The 14,386-nt window shown below is 43.0% G+C and overlaps 1 protein-coding gene and 2 non-coding genes across 3 annotated transcripts in view; 1 reads left to right on the top strand and 2 right to left on the bottom strand.

The window, feature by feature from the left end:
* The window catches only part of LOC101276194 (zinc finger protein 791), a 50,421-nt gene that overhangs the window by 30,886 nt on the left and 5,149 nt on the right, over positions 1-14,386 (bottom strand). The window lies entirely within an intron of this gene.
* On the top strand, positions 5,611-5,683 carry TRNAG-GCC (transfer RNA glycine (anticodon GCC)). Its single transcript has one exon. It is a non-coding gene; the product is annotated as a tRNA-Gly (tRNA).
* LOC117195770 (U6 spliceosomal RNA) lies at positions 12,068-12,171 on the bottom strand. Its single transcript, XR_004475594.1, has one exon. It is a non-coding gene; the product is annotated as a U6 spliceosomal RNA (small nuclear RNA).

The raw sequence follows: 14,386 nt of genomic DNA on the forward strand, positions 1-14,386 counted from the left end.
CCTTTCTTATCACCTTGTACAGATGTGGGGCACAACGGGAAGAAGGAGGGGTAAGACTCTAAAGTTGTCAACTGTCAAATAATGGAAAATACATATACTGGTCTCTGCCCCTGGTTACTGGCACCCAGCTCCTAAAAGCTTGTAAATTCCTAAAGGATAAGAGCACTAGGAACAACTCTTGTTCCGCTGAAGCGACTCTGGGTGGGCTCCTGGATAGCTGCTGGGTGGGGGCTGGTCACCAGAAACAGCAAGCCATGATAAGGAGCTTGGAATTTTCAGCCCAACACCCTCATCCTCCAGAGAGGGAATAGGGCCTGGAAATGAAGTTAATAATCAATCATGCCTACGTGAGGAAACCTCCGTAAAATCCCAAGGGTATCCCAAGGGTATGGGGTTCGGAGAGCTTCCAGGTTGGTGAGCACATCCATATGGGGGAGGGTGATGCACCCCAACTTCACACGGACCCTCCCAGACCTCACCCTTTGTATCACTTCAACTGGCTCTTCACTTGTATCCTTTATCATATCATTTAATAAACTGGGAAATGTAAATTAAGTGTTTCTCTGAGTTCTGTGAGCCGCTCTAGCAAACAGAACCCAAGGAGGGGGTTGTGGGAACCCCTGATTTGTAGCCAAGTTAGACAGAAGTTGTGAGTAACCTGGGGACCTACTCCTTGTGATTGGCATCTGAAGTTGGGGGGCAGGAGTGGCTGCCTTGTGGGACTTAGCCCTTAACCTGTGTAATCTGAAGCTGTCTCCAGGCAGACAGTGATAGGATTCAGTTAAGTTGTAGGACACCCCACTGGTGTCACAGAGAATTTACTTATTGTGGGGGGAGGCCCTCACATATTTGGTGACCAAAAGTGTCAGGAGTGAAGTGTTCTGGGTAAAAGTAAAGGAGAAACACAGGCAGGAAGAACTGGATTTTCTCTACTCAGGAAAAATACTGAGTTTTCCCAACATATCAGCAGTCAAACATTAAAAGATGGAGCCAGAGACCTCTGATCTGGCAGATACGGCTTAAAAGGTAACAGTCCCATCCTCAACAAACTTTTTGTAAAAAGCAAACTGAAAAAATCAATGACTCTTCTTATATCTATCAAAGAACTGAGGTCATAGGGCAAAGTGCTGTCTCCAAAACTGCAGAGAGACTGAAAAATAGCCATTTTGAAATATGCCCACAAAATTCCACTCTTCTTAACAAGTCCTGTCCTCAAAAGAATCTGCTTCATTAGAGGCTAACCAACTGGGATTCTACCAGTGCCTAAATGACATGAGGGGTGGGAAATAGGCAACTGGAGCCCTCTAGCCTTTCTGCCTGACCTCTCAGCAAATACTTGGTATGTTTTCCAAAACTATGCCAACTCTCCAGCACCAACTGGGTGTCCTGCAATTCAATTCAAGTCTAACACAAACTAATCCGAGTTAACATCAGACTCCACAGTTTACAGGTTCAATCCTGTAAGACTGCCCCCATGTCAGATGCCAGCTGCAAACAGGGCAGTGGGCAGGTTACACACATTTCTGCATGGCCCGCTACAAATTCAGAGGTTCCCTGGACAATACCTCATCTTCGTTAATTGGCTAGAAGAGCTATCAGAAAAGCACTACTTATTATTACCAGTTTACTGTAAAAGATACAAGTCAGGAATAGCCAAATGTGAAGGGTGCACAGGGCAAAGTAGTGGTGGTGGTGGGGGGGGTAGGGAGCTTCCATGCCCTCTCCTGGAATGACAGCCTCCCAGCATGGTGATGTGTTCACCAACTCAGACTTCTCTGAATCCCGAGGTTTAGGGGTTTCGATGGAGTTCCCTCATGTCGACCACTGGTGAATAACTCAATCTCCAGTCCCTCTTTCCTCCCCAGAGGCTGGGAACTGGGCTGAACATTCTAAGCCTCTAATCAAAGCTTGGTCTTCCTGGTGACCGACCCATACCCTGAAGCCATCTTGGGGGCCTGGAAGCAGTTGCCTCATTACAACATAAGATGCTCTCAGCACTCAGAAAGTCCAAGGGCCTTAGGAGATCTTTGATAAGATCTGTGGACAAAGACCAAACATTTTTCTCATACCACAGAAGGTCACAGCCCAAGGACACACGCTCATTAAAATACTGAGACCAAATCATGGGACTCTAGAACATTTCCTCTCCACCCACAGCATGCCACTACACCAAGCAGACGCCTGTTTCATCACAGTGGGAAACACGGAAAGAACAGTATGTTTCAGAACTTACTTACAAGTCTCTACAGTACCCCAGAGGTGACATGGGAGACAAAAGCAAGGACACCTGAGGGTATTTTACCCCGGACAGCTACAACAAATAGTCGACACAGCCTAAGGCTAGTCGGATAAACAAAAAGCCTCACATTAAGGTCTATTTACCTCAGTTCCTTTTCACACTACATCATGTCCAGCATTCAACAAAAAATTCAAAGGCACAAGAAAAGACTTAAAAAACACACCTTCAGGAGACAGTGTAAGCAGCTCTTTGCAGGAAACTGCCCTCAGCAGGAAGTCCCTTTCCTTGTCACTGTAGCAAAGTTGTAATGTAACTAACTTTTAAACCAGGCACCCCCATGCTCTACTCATCTCCCGCCCAAGCACACCTTTCAAATCTTTTCATCACACAACACCTTGCCTAGCCTGTTGGTTCAAAGAAATAGAAATGAGTAAGTAGAATAAGTAATTAACAGATGACCAGATCTCTTCCCTAGCTTCCCTTTCAGTAATCTCGTGAACAAACTGTGTGATTAACATCTGGGGGAAGATCACAAGTCGACGAGCCTGCATGCAGTGGGGGGCAGTGATGACTGTGACCCCCTATTTCAATGATTGAGATTACTTCCCTCTTTCCCTTTAAAACTTTCATGGCCGAGCAGGCCCTTGGGAGGTGGTTTTTTGGGTCCACCATCTTCCTGGATTGCCGGCACTCTGATTAATCAAAGACAACTTTCCTTTCTATCAGCATTTGTGAATTTGATTTTGTAAGCTGCGAGCAGCGGGCCCTGATTCGATAACAATAGGACAAGGAAAAGAAATTAATTCAGATGTAGCGGGTATGCTGGAATTATCAGACCAGAAATTTGAAGCAACCATGATGAATATGCTAAGGACTCGAACAGAAATAGTGGATGAGGGACTTCCCTGGTGGTCTGGTGGTTAAGACTCCACGCTTCCAATGCAGGGGGTGCAGGTTCGATCCCTGGCCGGGGAGCTAAGATCCCACATGCTGCAGGGCATGGCCAAAATAATAAAAAAAAACCCAAAGAAATAGTGGGTGGCGTGCAAGTACAGATAGGTCACGTACGCAAATATGGAAACACTTGAGAAAGAACCAAAAGGGAAATACAAGAAATAAAAACCAAAAGCACAGAAATGAATTATTCCTTTGGCAGGATGGGGGTGAGGGCACATCAACACAATGGAAACATGTGAGGAAAGAATCACTGAGTTTGAGGAAATGTCAAGAGAACCTTCCAAAACTGAAATGTAAAGAGATGAAAGAACAAAAAAGGGAACAGAAATCCATGAACTTTGAGACAATTATAAAAAGTGTAACATACACATGATGGGAATACACGAAAGAGAAGAAAGAAGGGAACAGAATAAGTGAAGCTTAGGGGAACTGAGATTTTCCCAAAATTAATGACAGTCACCAAACCACAGATCCAGAAAGCTCAGAGAAATGAGATTAAAAACTGAAAAATGCACATCTAGAAATACCATATTCAAACTTGAGAAAAATCAAAGACAAAGAGAACATCTTAAAAGAAGGTAGAGTGAGAAAATATTAGGTATAGAAAAACGAGGATAAGAATGAAATCAAACTTCTTTAAGAAACCATGTAAGCAGGAAGAGAGTTTCGTGAAATAAAGTGCTGAAAGAAAAACCACCCAATTAGAATTCTGTGTCAAGCAAAATTATCCTTCCAAAGTGAGAGAGAAATCAAGACTTTCTGAGACAAACAAAGATCAAGGGAATTTGTTATCAGCACACCTGCTTTGCAAAAACTGTTAAAAGAAATTTGTCAGGGACTTTCCTGAGGGTCCAGTGGTTAAGAACTCCATGCTCCCAATGCAGGGGGCCCGGGGTTCGATCCCTGGTCTGGGAACTAGATCCCACATGCTGCAACTGAGAACCTGCATGCTGCAACTAAAGATCCTGCATGCCACAATGAAGATCCCACATGCCGCAACTAAGACCCAGTGCAGCCAAATAAATAAATAAACATTAAAAAAAATTTGTTAGGAAGAATGTAATGATGAAGAAAGAAAGAGTGTTAGAGAAGGAATAAATGAAGGTAAAATAAAATGATTTATTTCTGTTATTTTTATGTATTCTGACAGAAAACACTCTGTTCAAAATCATAACAGCAACTATATAATTATAGCTTATAGCAAGTAATTATAGCTTATGGTTAAATGAAATGAATGATAGCAATGGTACAAGGGCAGGGAGGAGGAATTGGAACACTCTGTTATGAGAAAACTGCACATCCACTGAAGTGATGGTATACTGTTACTTCAGACAGGACAAGGTTAGTTGTAAATGTATATTGCAAACTCATGGGCAACTACTGAAAAATGTATAATAGTAAGCTAAAAGAGGAGAAAAAAATGAAACCACATAAAATGCTCAATAAAAGGTAGAGAAAGAAGAAAGGTGGAAGAGAATGAAGAAACAAAGAACAAAGGTAACAAATAGAAAAGAGTAGAAATATGGTAGATATTGATCCACTCTATCAATAATCACCTTAAACATCAATGGTCTAAATACAGGAAATGAAAGACAGAAATTGTCAAGTGAATAACAAAATAACAATTATATGTTGTCTGCAAGAATCAGTTTAGATATAAAGACACAGATAAATTAAAAGTAAGGACCTTCTTTAAGATCCTCTCTGGTCGTCCAGTGGGTAAGACTCTGTGCTCCCAGTGCAGGGGACCTGGGTTCGATCCCTAGTCAGGGAACTAGATCCCGCCTCCCATGCTGCAGCGAAGAAGCCCGTGTGGCGCAGCTAAGAGCCCACATGCTGCAACTAAAGATCAAGCACGCCACTAAACAAAAGAGAACTGGCATAGCCACATATATATTTCTTTTAATTTTACTGAAGTATATAGTCGATTTAGAGTGCTGTGTTTAATTTCTGCTGTACAGCAAAGTGACTGAGTTATACATATATATTCTTTTTCATATTCTTTTCCATTATGGTTTATTACAGGATTTTGAATATAGTTTCCTATGCTATACAGTAGGACCTTGTTGTTTATCTATCCTGTATATAATAGTTTGCATCTGCTAATCCCAAACTCCCAATCCTTCCTTCCCACTGACCCCCCTGGCAACCAGTCTGTTCTCTGTATCTGTGAGTCTGTTTTTGTTTAGTATGTTCATTTGTGTCATATTTTAGATTCCACATATAAGTGAGATCATATGGTATTTGTCTTTCTCTTTCTGACGTACTTCGCTTAGTATGATAATCTCTAGGTCCATCCATGTTGCTGCAAATGACATGGCATAGCTATATTAATTTCAGACAAAGCAGACTTCAGAGCAAGGAAAACTCACACTGATAACGAGGAACATTACATAATGTTCAGTGTCGGGAATTCCCTGGTGGTCCAGTGGTTAGGACTCGGCACTGCCACTGCTGTGGCCCTGGGTTCAATCCCTGGTCAGGGAACTAAGATCCCACAAGCTGCTTGCTGTGCCCACCCCCACCCCGCGAAAAAAAAACCAAAACAAAAAGCCCAAAGTGTCAATTTTCCAAGAGGACATAGCAATACTTAATGTCTACATGCATAACAACACAGGGCAAAATGTACGAGGAAAAAAATACTAGAACGGCAAGGAGAAATAGATGAATTCACCATTATAGTTGGAGACTTCACATGCCCTCATCAGTAATTAAGAGTTCCAGCAGGAAGGACATAGTTAAATTAAACAGCACAATCCAACAAGTGGATTTAATTGAAATCCATGCAATACTTCCTCCAAACACAGCAGAATACACATTCTTCTCCAGATCATATGGAACATTCACCAAGACAGACCACATTCTGGGACACAAAATTCCCCTTAAATTTGAAAAGAGAGAGATCATACAAGATATGCTTGCAGACCACAATGGTATTAATCTAGAAATCAGTAACAGAGAGATAGTTGGAAAACTCCCAAATACATGGAGATTAAACAACATGCTTTTAAATAACACTTGGGTCCATAAGAGAGTGACATCAGCAGGATGGTGGAAGAGGAATTTTCTACTGTCATCTCCCCACAGTGCACTGATTTTGACAACCAGTCAAGGATGAGAGTACCTTTGTGGAAGTCAGGGAGCCCAGTGGAGAATTTCCAGCACACCAGTGGAGCAAAAAAATCTGAGAACAGACACCACAAGAAAGGTACGAAGAACAGTCTCACTCCTCCCCAAAGGTGGCATAGCTCGATGCTAAGAGTTCTCCTTGGCCCAGGATTCCTCCCATGGGAAAGTGAGAGTGTAGTGACTGAGCACTTGGCTTCCCGAGTGGTGTGAGATGCTGCCCAAGAGGCTCAGTGATTTCTCATCTCACCAAGAATACTAAGGGAGAATACTAAGGGAGTCAGGACAGCTGGAGGGCTGGGAGCAGGGAACAGTTGCAAGGACCCACAGAAATCAAGGCTCAGAACACAACAAATGGCTGCAGATCCTACTAGTCCCTCACAGACTCCATCAGAAGGCTTGCATTTCAGCCACTTGGGATGTGATGTCTGCAGACACTCCTGTCCGGTGCATGGGCACACCCAATGCTCTGCACACCTGACTCCCCCACCCTCCCACCCCATCCATAGCCAGCTCCATGTATGTACTCCAGACAGTGAGGGAAAGCCCCTCCCCTGTCTCATAAGCACATGCATTCAGCTGGCTCAACTCAGTGGGACTGGAAGAAGACAAGCATTTCAGGGGACTACATCTCAGGAAAACAAATGGGAGGCTCTCAGTACCCCGCCTGGTTGTGAGCGATCAAAAGAAGGCATACGGGGAATTCCCTGGTGGTCCAGTGGTTAGGACTCCACGCTTCCACTGCAGGGGGCACAGGTTCAATCCCTGGCTGGGGAACTAAGATCCTGTATGCCGAGGGGTGCAGACAAGAAAAACAAAAAAACAAACGAAGGCATACAATCTTAAGAATTCCTGCTAAAGAGGGAACAAGAGGTGTGAGGCGGGTGCGTTCATAGATAAGGTCTGACAGAATCACAGAATTCCCAGCTGGGCTGACTGGTGAAAAGTGTTTCTTTCCCAAAACCAGTCAGTGGAGGAATTGACTGCTCCTTCACATGCGAACACAGCAATGCAAAACCTCAAGGAATGAACACACACACACACACACACACACACACACACACACACACAGAAAAATGACAACAAGGAAACTCAATAATTTTCTGGTAACCTATTCCACGGAAATGGAGGTCTAGAAATTGCCTAATGAAGAATTTAAGATAATTGTTCAAAGGAAGCTCAGGGAGCTTCATAAGAATACATACAGTCAACTCAACAAAATAAACAATACATGAACAAAAGGAGATGTTTGACCGATAGATAGAAATCACAAAGAACCAAACAGAAATTCTGGTGCTGAAGAATACAATAAATGAATTGAAAAATGAAATACAGCTTCGAGAACTGACTTGATCAATCAGATAAAAGAATCTGTGAACTTGAAGAGTGTTCATTTGAAATTATTCAGTTAGAGGAGAAAAGAGGAAGAAAAAAGGATGAAAAGGAATGAAGAAAGCTTATGGGAATTAGGGGACACCAGCAAAAGAAATAATATACACATTATGGAATGTCTATAAGGAGAAGGGTAGAAAGCCTATTTAAAGAAATGATGACTGGAAACTTCCCAAATAATGGGAAAGATATGGACATCCAGGTACCTAAAGCTCAAATATCCCTAAACAGGTTAAACCCAAAGAAGACTTCATAAAGATGCATTATAATTGAATTATTAAAAATCAAAGAAAGAGAATTTTGAAAGTAACAGGAGGAAAGTGATACATCACATAAAGGGAACCCCAACAGACGATCAACAAATTTCTCAGCAGAAACCGTGAGGCCATAAGAGAGTGGCATGACATATGCAAAGAGCTGAAAGAAAGAAACCGCCAACCGAGAAAGCTTTACTCACCAAAGCCGTCCTTCAGAAATGGAGGAAACAAAGACTTCGCAAACAAACAAAAGCTGAGGGAGTTCACCACCACTACACCTGCTTTACAAGAAATGCTATAGGGATTTCCTCAAACTGAAATGAAACGATGCTAATTAGTAATGTGAAAACACATGAAAGTATAAAACTAGTCAAAGTAACTAAGAATTGGTTGTTTGAAAAGACAAACCATTAGCTAGACTAAGAAAAACAAGAAAAGATTCAAATTAATAAAATCAGAAATGAAACGGGATAAATTATATGGGGTACAACAGGAATATAAGGGATCATAAAAAATTACTATGAACAGTTATATGCTAATAAATTGGATAACCTAGAGCAGCGGTTCCCACCCTTTTTGGCACCAGGGACCGGTTTCATGGAAGACAATTTTTCCACGGACTGGGTGCAGGGGGGGGGATGGTTTCAGGATGATTCAAGTGCATTACATTTATTGTGCACTTTATTTCTATTATTATTACATTGTAATACATAATGAACTAATTATACAACTCACCATAATGCTGACAGGAGGCAGAGCTCAGGCAGTAATGTGAGCGATGGGGAGCAGCTGTGAATACAGATGGAGCTTCGCTCGCTTGCCTGCCGCTCACCTCCTGCTGTGCGGCCCGGTCCCTAACAGGCCACGGACCCATATCAGTTCGTGGCCTGGGGGGTGGGGATCCCTGATGTAGAGATATTAGATAAATTCTTATAAACATACAACCTACTGTGACTGGATCACGAAAACAGAAAATCTGAACCGCTAAATAAGGAGTAAGGTGGTTGAATCAGTAATCAAAAGCCTCCCAACAAAGAAAAGTCCAGGACCAGATGGCTTCACTGCTGAATTATACCAAAGATTTAAAGAAGAATTAATACCAATTCTTCTCAAACTCTTGCAACAACTTGGAGAGGAGGGAACACTTCCAAACTCATTTTATGAGGCCAGCATCACCGATACCAAAGCCAGACAAGGACACTACAAGAATAGAAAATAACAAGCCAATACCCCTGATGAACATAGATGTAAAAATCCTCTACAAAATAAAAGAAACCAAATTCACAGCACATTAGAAGGCTTATACAACATGATCAAGTTGGATTTATCCCTGGGATGCAAGGATGGTTCCACATACGCAAATCAATAAATGTGTTACACTAAATTAACTAAATAAAGGGAAAAAATTATATGATCACCTCAACAGACGCAGAAAAAGCATTTGACAAAATTTAACATCCTTTCGTGATAAAAACTCTAAGCAACTTAGGTATAGAACGAATATACCTCAACATAATAAAAACCATACATGACAAACCTATAGGTAACATAGTGAATGGTGAAGAGACCTCTTCCAGAACTGTGGCATCTAGAAAGGGACTGAGGGGGTGGGTGCCCCCTCCTGCAGGCAGGCTGTGCCAGAGGGCTCAGGTTGCACTCCATCATGTCTCAAGGAGGTCTCAGTAGCCTGTGCTGAGCTTATGGGGGGCTGTTTTCAGGGTGGAGTGTCACATGCTCAGGTCCTGGGAGATCCTCTGTTTTCAGGAGAGCTCAGTACCTTGTGGTAATTACAGCTCTAATGTCAAAGTGTGGGCCAAGGAGGGGAGTTTCTTGCATAGAAGTAAAGTTTGTAAGGAAAGAATATGTTGCCTTCCAAACACCAAAACAACCTAGGAGATGCTGTGAGTGCTAAGAGGGACAACAGCTATTTCTTCATGGTGTCAGGGAGGGAACAGCCCCTTGTTTTACCATGTAATTCTTAAGAATTTAACCAGTGTCAGGGCCTTATTTATGGATGGGCTAATGACCCATCCATTTGCCAGGAGCTCCTTTTTTCAGTATCTGTATGTCCCCAAATGAACTTCCTCAGAGGAGAATGTCATTAATGTAATGTCATACCTGTGCTCCCAGAGCAAGGTCGATACAGCTCACATCCTGCCTGCAGAGACTGTGTGCAGTGACAATGGTGTTCAAGTTCCCTAAGGTTAACCAGTTAAAAGTGCATCACATCCCTTAAGAGGTGAAGGCCAACTGAAGCTGAGAGACTGTTGAAACAGGCACTGAACACAACAGACTTAACCAAATCTGTGGGAGCACGATATTTACCAGCTGCTGATTGGACAGAGTCAGTAATTTCCACCATGTTGGGGACTGGGTACAGGGGTTTGTGTGGTGAGACCACAAACTCAAGGTAATCCACTGTGAGGTGTCATTCATTCCTTTTTTTTTTTTTAATTTTACTGGAGTATAGTTGATTTACAACGTTGTGTTAGTTTCAGGTGTATAGCAAGGTGATTCAATTATACATATGATATATTCATTCTTTTTCAGATTCTTTTCTCATATAGGTTATCACACAATATTGAGTAGAGTTCCCTGTGCTATACAGTAGGTCCTTGTTGATTATCTGTCTTACATATAGTAGTTTATGTAAATCCCAAGCTCCGGATTTATCCCTCCCTCCAACGTTTCCCCTTTGGTAAACATAAGTTTGCTTTCAATATCTGTAAGTCTGTTTCTGTTTGGTAAATAAGTTCATTTGTATCATTTTTAAAAAAATTAGATTCCATTTGTATCATTTTTTAAAATTATGACATTTGTCTTTCTCTGACTTACTTCACTTAGTATGGCAATCTCTAGGTCCATGCATGTTGCTGCAAATGGCATTATTTCATTCTTTTTTTATGGCTAAGCAATATTCCATTGTATATATGTACCACATCTTCTTTATCCATTCCTCTGTTGATAGACATTTAGATTGCTTCCATGGCTTGGCTACTGTAAATAGTGCTGCAATGAACACTGGGATGCACGTATCTTTTTGAATTATGATTTTCTCCAGATATGTGCCCAGGAATGGGGTTGCTGGATCATATGTTAGTTCTACTTTTAGTTTTTTAAGGAACCTCCATAATGTTTTCCACAGTGGTTGTACCAAGTGCTATTCCTTCTTTTCATGTTTTAGAACAGGCCAAATTCAGCTGTGTAAAGGAGAAGCACTGCAAGTAATCACCTCTTCACGAAATAATTTTTTGTAATGGTTTTCAATCCTTCAAAGCCCTGTTTAATTTACTTTGGCACATATTATTTACCTGGGGGATAAATCTGTGGGGTCCCATTTTGTCAAGCCAATTTGGAATTGGCAAAAACATTATTTAAGGACTTCCCTGGTGGCGCAGTGGTTAAGAATCTGCCTACCAATGCAGGGGACACGGGTTCAAGCCCTGGTCCAAGAAGATCCCACATGCCGTGGAGCAACTAAGCCCATGCACACAAGTACTGAGCCTGCGTTCTAGAGCCCGTGAGCCACAAGTACTGAGCCAGCATGCCACAACTACTGAGTCCGTGTGCCACAGCTACCAAAGCCCGTGTGCCTAGAGCCCGTGCTCCACAATGAGAGAAGCCACTGCAATGAGAAGCCCACACACCACAATGAAGAGTAGTCCCCACTTGCTGCAACTAGAGAAAGCCCACGTGCAGCAACGAAGACCCAAAGCAGTCAAAAATAAATAAATAAATAAATTTATTTTAAAAAATTATTTAATTTAAATTTGTGAATCATTAGTCCAGAGCTTTCCTGTTCACTATAGGATACTTTAGGACAAATGAATCCTATGACCATGGGGTCTTTAGGCAAGTTGGCTGATGGTTAAGGTGAGACATGCTTATTTGTCTCCTATTTTATTTTTTTTATAGTTATATTTTTGGAATAGTTTTTATTGCAAAAAATACATAGAATTATAAAGGAAACAAATTATGTAGAAATACAGTTATCAAAATATTTTTAAAATGTGCGATATAGCACATGTAGTTTTTATTAACATAGTAAAGTTTACTGTCTATCGGTGGGTCTTATAGCTTTGATAATTTTTTTTTTTTAAATATGGAAAGCTTCACGAATTTGCGTGTCATCCCTGCGCAGGGGCCATGTTAGTCTCTGTATCATTCCAATTTTAGTATATGTGCTGCCGAAGCGAGCACTGTCCCCTATTTTATATCCAGTAACTCCTCTAAGATTATTGGGAATCTCAGATCATCTTAGATAATCTTAGAGATTATCTTACCTTGCTTAAGTTTAGTGGGATCCTAATATAACTGTAACTTGAGACCCAGTATTACTATTATTATTTTTTGCGATACGTGGGCCTCTCACTGTTGTGGCCTCTCCCGTTGCGGAGCACAGGCTCTGGACGCGCAGGCTCAGCGGCCATGGCTCACGGGCCCAGCCGCTCCGCGGCATGTGGGATCTTCCCGGACCGGGGCACGAACCCGTGTCCCCTGCATCGGCAGGCGGACTCTCAACCACTGCGCCACCAGGGAAGCCCGAAACCCAGTATTATTTGCATGAAGGTTTGTGAATCAATGCAATATAGCAGATGACAAAATTAATTCAGAAACTATGTTGTAGAGGCCCCAGAAACCAAACAGTGCCCCTTTATCTTTTCTGTTGTGTAAATTCTTTTACTGTATTTTAGATTTCCAGTTGGGTTAAATTGTGGACCTTTGTTTCAGTATTTTTTCACTTATTTCCTCTCTCCTGTCCTTCCCTGTTTTAGTTTTTCAGTCACTGTATATACTTCGGGGGAGAGGGTGACCTCTCTACCCTGGTATTTATAAAATTTTTCCCTCCAGAGGGCCTCACATTAATGCCATGAGGAATAGGGGTCTCCTCCAGGACAACAGGTTGCTTTATAGGGTTTAAGGACCGCAGGTTTAGGTCAGTTTGAACTAATCCCTTGGCTGTGCCACAAGGATGCCATGGGTGTTGCCCCCTGTAACTCTGACGGTCAGGAGCTTTGTTGCAGTAGAGACAGGGGCAGCAGCAGAGGTACTTAGGGGTCCTGGTGCACCCCCTGGTATTAGGAGGGCGGATTCAGCCTGCCATCTATTGGCTGTCTTTCCCCCTCTCTTCTCTTTTTCTGTCTTTTTAAATGACTGTTCTTTCAAGAGCAACACTCAATGGAGCCACCTCTTGCACAGGGCATAGTCTCTCTCTCTCTCTCTCACCCTCACTGGGGTATGTCGGGGCCAAGCCTGCCTCTGTCACAGCTTCACTCTAACACACAGATAAATCCTGGCAAAGATATCAACCCAGGACTAATACAAGGAGGGTGCCAATCCCATACTGCTGCTCCCCAAAGCCTAGGAATTCTTGAAACTGCCAACTCTCGTCTGCTGAATCTAAAACTGAGGCTTCGTATGGTCAACAATGCAACACAGGCAGCACAGCTCACAGCACGAGGTCCCTGGCACCTAGCAGCCCACAGCCCCGGCTGCCATAAGACAACACAGCAGGTGAGCGAGTCAGAGCAAGAGAAGACAGACCCACGGGTGGTGGTCATGTCTGGCCAGGCTGCTCACCACACCAACTGTTCTTGCCACCTGCAGAGGTGTGATTTCCATGTTGAGACTGATGCTGGTGTGTCATGCAAACACACACACACACTCAGGGTAGGAAAAAGCCTATGACCGGGACTTCCCTGGTGGTCCAGTGGTTAAGGCTCCGCTCTCCCAGTGCAGGGGGCATAGGTTCGATCCCTGGTCAGGGAACTAGGATCCCGCATGCCACCCGGTGGGGCCAAAAAAAAAGGTCTATGACCCACGTAATTGCGCTCTTGGGGGGAGGGCAGGGCTGGCCTCTCCAGCAGCTCTGAGAAGGCTTCAGAAAGCAAGGAAAGGAGCCTGGCCTGGATTTTTATCACGGCTAGGGGATGTTAAAGGAAAAATATTCAGTGACACTTGTCAAAGAGGTAAGGCAGATTTTATCCAGAACCCCTGGGACAGGTACAGAGACCACTGCGATGGGATTTCACAGCCAGGGGGAAATGAGACTAGGCTCAACTCTGAATACAGCACGTGGAAGTGGGAATTCATGGCCAGAGAGCAGGGTGGGGGGCGTCAGTGGATGGAAAATTACTAAAAGAAAAACCAGGGATTGGTGGGTCTGGATAAACTGACCTAACAGGATTCTTACTGAAGTCACCTGAGCAATGGCAGGAGTGCAGGAACCCAATCAGATACAGAAGGCAATCAGACATGGGCAGCTGGGGAATTCGGTTTAACTGACGCAGCAGGGTTTCTGGTAAAACTGGATTTCATGAGGAACTACACAGATAGGCCCAGGAGAAGGTTTAGGGTCAGAACCAACGATTCTCTGGTCAAGCAAAGAATCTTTGTCAGGGGTTGGGCCAGGATA

Source organism: Orcinus orca, chromosome 3 (assembly GCF_937001465.1).
Source record: "Orcinus orca chromosome 3, mOrcOrc1.1, whole genome shotgun sequence".
NCBI lineage: Eukaryota > Metazoa > Chordata > Mammalia > Artiodactyla > Delphinidae > Orcinus > Orcinus orca.